Consider the following 8101-nt stretch of genomic DNA (forward strand, 5'->3'; position numbering starts at 1 on the left):
TTTCGTTGTGTTTGCACACCATATTTGAATTTCATCCGAAAATGGCTCGACATAATATTTTAACATGAATCTATGCTATTTATTAAATGGGTTGAAAATCTCAGGTCAAATACATTTTATCAAATCCGAACATAGCCTGACATGATATGAAAAACACTCAAAAATTGTCAAATTAGTGTCAACACAGTTTGGCACGGACAAAATTACTCAATTTGAATACAATTATCTACTTTGGACACATCATCTAAAAATAATAAAATATTATAATTTAATAGTGGTTCTTATCAAAAAAAATATAAAAGAAGGATCAAATAGTTAAGTCATAACTTTTGAGTTAATCCAAAGCTTATAATGTATATATTTTTAATTTCTTATGTTGATCCAAATCTAACTCGAATCTTCTTTGAGTATAGTATATGTTCTTATAAGTTTAATATATGGTATGTGGGCCATCGGCCCACTATGATATTAAATTAATTTTTGTTAGAGAAGAGCCCATCTCAGTAGCTTGCTAATGGGGCTCTTAGGCGTCGCACTACTGCATGAGCCTGGCACACCCCTGCTTACTGATCCCTCTATCCCTTTATTTGCTCATTCATGAAGGATGCTCTTTGTTCTTGAACTTATCAATCATCACTTTTGCCATCATGTTTTCAAAATTTAGGCTTCGTTTGGAACAACTTTCTATCACAAAAATTTTATAAAATCAACAAAATAATAGTGACAAAAAATTATCCCAACGAATGAACATGAAAATAAGGCACTCACGTAAACAATTCAAAAATTAAAGCCAACTCAAACCACTTTATTGTCTTTTTACATATCTTATTTGATGTCTTTGTGTTCCTAAGACAAAAATGCTGAGAGGTACTTATTAAAACACATCAACTATATAATTGGATTGAATCAGTCTTAATTAGCAGCTCCAACGGGTTATGTGGTTTGTTAGCGCTAATGTTTCAATGATTCTCACGTAGTTTTCAATCGGTGTAATTCACAACATTTGGTTTAATTTCCACTGTTTTTTCCTTTTATTTTATTCTTAATGTTTGACTTCAAATTTTAATGAAATATATATTCTTAATCACTATATAAGCACCTTCTTATTTTGGCTAAACTCACAGACAAATGTAATCGCATCATTCTATGTCATTTTGTTGCCTAGCAAAGAATATTGCCGGGTAAACTTTTTTTTTGGTCAAACTCACAGAAGAGGCTGACACGTTGATAAAAAAAGAAGGTTACAAGTTCTTACAGAATCAATTGCCCTCTAAAATACAATAATTGAAATAAAATGTATAGACCGTTGATTCAAACTATACAAAACCAAGCAATTGAAAAGAAAAGCAAACTACGAAGAGTCTCTCCGGACGAAGTCAACGACCAATCCACCAGAAGCCAAGAGAGAGAAACTTTTAAAATTTAATTACTTATATGATAGGTTGGGTGGACATTATTGTAAAAATGAGATATAAAATGGCCGAGTCAAAAGAAAAAAAATGCTATTAGTTTAAGATTTTTTTAAATTAAATGACTTTAAAAAAAATAATAAAAGACAATATTAATAATATCTTATGGGAGAGGCAAAAATAAATTTAGTTAATTTGTGCATGTTTAACAAAGAGAAGAAAATGCATAAATAAAAAAGAGATTTAATGAAAAAGGATTAAAAAGTAAATAGTAAACATCAAATAATTTACAAAAATACAATATTATTAGTATATCTTATGTGGCATTTCTTAGTAAATTTTAATTAAAGAGGATTTATGAAGGTGATTAATTATTCTTATAAGTTTCATATAAGTTTATTTTACAAGTTTCAAAACAATAAAGAGATAAATAATAATATAAAGGTGATTAGTTATGCTTCTATTAAAAATAAATAATAATGATGATAATAATAATAATAATAATAACCCCCCTCTTGATGAAGTAGTATTGTTGAAAATATTAAATTAACTGATGATTTAGGTTTGTCATTAACAATTTTTTTAGTTAAACTTTCTTTGATTAGGCCAGTTTTAACTGAGGTGAATTCCCCTATTTTATTGTCAGATTAATTAATATTCTGAAGAAATGACGTTAAGTTTTTGTCTTCTTGGAATGTTGAGAACCTCAAGTTTGCATAAAAAATTAAAAATAATTATAATTATTGTTAAAGTTAAATCATAAATAAGATATATTTGGTGACTTAGCCTGATCCATTAGAAAACAAAGGTGTTACAACAGAGAGACTCTTATTGTAAAATAACAGGAGATCAAAAAACGAATCTGAGAGGATTTTGTCTTTTTGACTTTCTCTCTGATTGCATGAATTTTTTTTTTTGTGAAAATTAGAACTCTGCATTAATTATTTCTCAAAAAAGAATTCTATATTCTGATTGGTTTCAGTTGTGAAAGAAATATGTTGCTAATGTGTATACAATGAAATATGGGATGCCTAGGTATGATGGTTGTGAGTTTTGGCTATCAACTAAATTTTATTTGGAATTACTTTCTTACTGTTTCATAAAATAAATTTTTAGTACAAAAAATAAAATTTTTGTACTAAAAAGCTGTTTTAAGTAGCAGTAGAAAAGCCGTCCCAAACAAGGCCTAAGAGGTCTTGAATTTAAGTTTTGCGTATGTGATGTACGTGTGAATTTGTCTTAATTGGCCAAAATTATATATCTTCGCAAAAAAAAATGATAGGATCCTAAACATCTTAATCGATGTGATTAGTTTTAATCATTATTTCTAATGGTGATTAATTACATGATTTGGGTTGGTGTGACAAAGTGCCAATCTAGCTTGTGTAACAGGCCAAAATTTTAACTATCGAGATATTTTATGCTTTGGCTTAAGAGCCTCACGATTTTGTCTTGTTTGATATAACTTCCCAGTAGATCACCCATCCAAGAATTGCTCTCATACCCATCTCAGAATTGCTCTAGGATGAGCACGCTTAACTTTGGAGTTTTTTTACTGAAATTCATGCAATTACACCAAAAGGCTCCTCGATATTTAGAGTTTAACTTTCTTTTGCTTAAGGGGTTTCACAATCTCCCCCACATAAGAAATTGATGCCATTATCAACATATCTATCCCATAATCATCCACCAGGTAGATAGGACTTTAGAGGTGGCCCCTACAAGTTCAAGTGGTGGCTCACTTCATGTCGCACTTTATCTCATACAGGGTTAAAGAGGTGGCTCCCATGATATAACATATTGTCTTGCATGACATTTAGCTCCCATCTTCTGGCTGGTGTAATTCTCTGATACAATTTGTAACAGCCCAAATTCTTAACTATCAAGATATTAGCCGCTTTGGCTTAAGAGCCTCACGATTTTGTCCTGTTGGTGTAACTTCCTAAGGTCACTCATCCTAGAATTGCTCTGGGATGAGCATGCTTAACTGCAGAGTTTATTATGAAAATTCCAACCATTATACCAAAATACGCCTAAATGTTTAGTGTTTATAAGCTTTCTTTTACTTAAGGAGTTTCACAGCTTAACTTGTCCACGTACGGAGTACACGGCATTTGTATGAAAAAAGTAGGTCAAGGTATGCTAATGATTCAATTTTATTTATTTATATATACATATATTTTTAATTTTGAGTCAATTAAGCTAAATTTTAAACCAAATATGTCTTGATTATAGCTAAAGCTCCAACCAATTGACAAAGGTTAGTTGCATTAAATTTTAATTAGAATGTGCTCCATAAATATAAAACATGTAATTTGGGATATTTTGGGATATATATACATATATATATATATATATTAATATATCACGTTAATGTTAAATTATATCAAAATATATTTTTTATTTTAAATAAGTTAAAATTAATGATATTTTTAATATGATATATCAATTTAGGTTTTATTTTATTAAATAAAAAAAATAAGTGTTAGAGATATAAATAAATAAAAATTTTAGGCTATTTCTATAAATCTATCAATATATGTTTATGATTATGGGTATGAAAAGTTATATAATAACATTAGACATCTAAAAGAAATTTTTATTTTATAATATTTATTTTTCTATTATTTTAATTAAAAACTATCATTATGAATTTATATTTTATCGTAACATTTATCTTTCAATTCTATATTATCTATATATATATATATATTATTATATATATATATATATAAAGCTATCTTAATATTTATTATTTTATCACATATTTTAAGATGAAATATATTTATTATTATTATAATAATATAATCATAATATTTAAATAACAAAGGACCATAATTTTAAATTTAAAAAGCTATTCCTAAAGATTTAAGTCATATTCTAATATATTTCTTAAAAAACATTTAATTTAGAATATGCCGTATATAATTTTACTATTAAAATTAAATTTGTTTTAAGTCTTAACGTTATAATATAAATGTTTATATCAGCACTATTTTAAAAAATAAATTTAATATTCGAAAAACTTCACAATATAATTATATTATGTTATATCACATAATTTTTTCTTACATTTTTAATGCTTCTCCCATTTTATAGCTAAATCATTAATTATATATTTAAAAAAATCCTTAGAAGCCTAAATCCACACTACCCTTATCAAAAAACCACCTCATTTTTTTATTAATATATGATCAGCGTCGATCAATATTTTTTATATATACGACCCTTTTTTAGATTTTTTCATGCAGAAATGCTTCTTCGCTTTCTCTTTTTCTTGATAATGACAGTATACGCGTAGATTAATTAAAAATTAGCAATTTTTATTTAAATAACTTTTGAAAAATTTATATATATAAGACCTACATTTTAGGTTTCCGTTTGGCAACAACTTTTTTATTCTCTAATCGATTCTAGTACAAAATTTAACTGTTTATATAGAAAATCATCGTCAAATAAAGTTTCGTGTTTCATTTTGGTCGGGTATTTTTTATTGTTACTTGTTTCAAAGTAGATTTTTAAATCAAAAAATTTAAATTTTTTACTTAAAAATGTTTAAGAATATAGCCAAAAATCGGTTCCCGTAAGAAAAGCCAAGTTTTTCAAATGTTATTAAATTACTTAAAAAGGAAGAGCTTTCTTCGCATTCTTAATTAATGGGTGATATTTATCTAACCACGCATGATATTTTTTATAAATTATATCGTGCATTCTGTCTTATTTCATGAATAATCAAAAAAAAAAGGTCTTCACAAAAGCATATCAACGTAGCTTTGAAGTAAGATTGATGAGAGGATCTAATAGAAGCGTAACGCGCCAAACGGAGCGCATATTCAAACTGCTGGGGCTGATTAATGTTTATATAATGGATAATATTGTCTATATACCGGTAGGTATTCATCATTGTCTAGTAGATTTATTTATTTATATTATTTCTTAGTATGAAAATTTATGTATGCACCAACAATAGAAAATGGGCATTACGATGTTCATCTAAATCTTATGTGATGGTGAACACTATTATTGGTTGCAGGCTAGAATATATCGGCGGTAGATGTCATAATTTTATGTCTCAAAGCATGTTAGATATCCATCACCAAACATGTTAACATCAAGTTATTTTCTTTCCGTGGTAAAACCTATAAAAAGAAAAAGAAACACACTATTGGGTGCACGCCTGTTTGAAATGACTCCACTGTGTGTTTGAGTAGATTATGGTGACTGAAATAATCTTAGAGGCGATCTAGTAAATATCAACCGCTCTGGTTAAAATCTAGTGAACACAGAAGTCGGTGCAGGTCGATGCATGTTTGGCGGGTGGAAGCCCGGCGTTAGTTTGGGTGGCTCCTGCGGGAGTGGCTTCGGCGAAGTCCATGGTCAAGCGGTGGTCTAGGGAAGTCAGATGGTGGTCTAGGAGGAGCTAGGTGGACAGAGAGATCTCATATATATATTGCACTCCCTTTGCTGGGCCCCTTTTATGAAAAAATGAGGGATCTAATTTATAGATTTTTAGGTGGCATGTCCTAATAATACAAGGAAAATAAGGGAAATTGGAGTGGTTTTGTATGCACGGCTGATGTTGTTTCTGATTTGGATATTTTAGTTTGATTTTTGATGTTCTTTACATTATTAAGAATTTAGTGATCTGGGCTCATTGGATTTTCTGTGGAGACGCTCGATTTGAATATAAGCATGTCATGTTAGAAACGTTGTAATCCAAATTATAGTTTGAACCTTCCAAATGTGCTTCAGGTCTTGAATTTGGACTCATTTGTGCTTGGTTTGAGTCAAATTTGGTGTCATTGAGTTCGTATTTCCTAGACGTTCAGTTTGACTATAAATTTGTTGAAATCAAAGTTCAGATGATCTCAAATTTAATTTTTGAAGTTTCTAACTTGATTTTATCTCAAGATTCGTTCTTGATCAATCAAGATAATTTTTTGATGATATATCAATTATAATTGAGAAAAGATTTATATTTGATTCTCATGATTAATTAATTAGAATGTTTTTATTTTAAATTATTGAATTTATTTCAATAAAAATATAAAATTTTTATAATTAATTAAATTTTATATTACAGTCATCTTTAATATATTTGATATTTTTGAAATATATTCTAATTAAAAATTTGACCATATATATATATCATGCCAAGAAGATGTCATTTATCTCTTTGATAATGACCAATTAATATAAATAATAGAAGCCTAATCAAATATATTCCTTAGAATAGTAATATTTTTGTCCATAGGCTTGGCTATCTATATTTCTTTGACTTAATTATTTCATAATGGCAAAGTTGATGGCAATCTTTTCTTAAAATATTTTGTGCTCTTCTTCAAATCAATAACTGTTGATCTCTTACTTTCCTGATGACATCTAACTAACAAATGGAACCAAAGCTTATTCCTTTAGTATCAACTTTTTATTTGTGAGAATTTGATACATTTCAAGAAAAATGAGTAATTGAATTACAATAAGCTTTTAAATTAAGGCATTGGAGTCTATGCCTTTGAATATTAGATGATTACAATGTATGTTTTGAATATATATATATATATATATATATTGTGTACTAAACAATCAATTAAGTCAATTAAATCAATTTGTTGACTCAATGAGGAATAAAGATGAGCTATATGATTTAATTCCCTATGAATCAAATAGCTAGATGACAAGCATATTCCTCTTTGAATAATTGAAACAACTTTTTTTTTCAAAATATGTTGAGGGTGATATATCATAAAAAAATTTATCTTGATCGGGCATGAATTTTGAGATAAAATTTAATAATTGAAAACTTCCAAAATTAAATTAGGGACCATCCAAACTCTGGTTTAAGCAAACTTATAGTTGTATTAAACGCCTCGAAAAGACGAATCCAACGATACCAAAATTAATCAAATTCAAGCCCAAATGAGGCCAAATTAAGGGCCCAAAGTATATTTGGAGGGTTCAAAGCATAATTTCAATTACCAAACAAATTCCAAATGTGACATGCTTATAGTCAAATCGAGCGGCTCAACGAGACGAATCGAACGAGTTTAAGAACACCAAATTCAGATATCATTAAGACATTCAATTGATCAATAAACGGTCCACGATCAAGGGGATCAATTTCGACCGTCCATTCAAACCACTCCCATTTGACTTTGATCATCCCCATTTTACAAGCCATGCTACTCTAAAAAAATTATAAATAAACCCCCATTCTTCACATGAAGAGGAAGGGAGAGGAAGAGAAGGAAAGAATTTGGGAGCTTACTGCCGACCACCGTTAGAATTCTTCCGAACCACCCCAAGAGTTCTTCCCAACCACCGCCAGAGTTCTCCTTGACCAATGTCGGAGTTCTTCCAGACCAACGCCGAACTTCTACCTGTTCCTCAACTACCTATAGACTTTTGCTCGTTCATCGAACACCGTTGGAGTTCTTCCCAACCACCATTGGCCTTCCGCCTGTCCGTCGCCCTACTATGGTCCTTCCGACCACCATTGCCCAACTATGGTCATTCTGACCACCCAACTATGGTCCTTTTGACCACCGTCACCCAACTATGGTCCTTTTTAATTCCTTCTCCCGTCGACTACGGTCTTTTCGATCACCTTTGATTACCAACTACAGTCCTTCCGACCACCATCTCCCAATTACGTTCTTCTCGACACCGTCGCATGACTAAGATCCTTCCGA

The 8101-nt window shown here is 29.8% G+C and overlaps 1 pseudogene; it reads left to right on the forward strand.

Annotated features, from left to right (window-relative positions):
• Positions 1–387: 387 nt before the first annotated feature.
• Positions 388–562, forward strand: LOC114581330 (annotated as a pseudogene).
• The last annotated feature ends 7539 nt before the right edge of the window (positions 563–8101 follow it).

Source organism: Dendrobium catenatum, unplaced genomic scaffold (genome assembly GCF_001605985.2).
Source record: "Dendrobium catenatum unplaced genomic scaffold, ASM160598v2 fragScaff_scaffold_1656, whole genome shotgun sequence".
Classification (NCBI taxonomy): Eukaryota; Viridiplantae; Streptophyta; class Magnoliopsida; order Asparagales; family Orchidaceae; genus Dendrobium; species Dendrobium catenatum.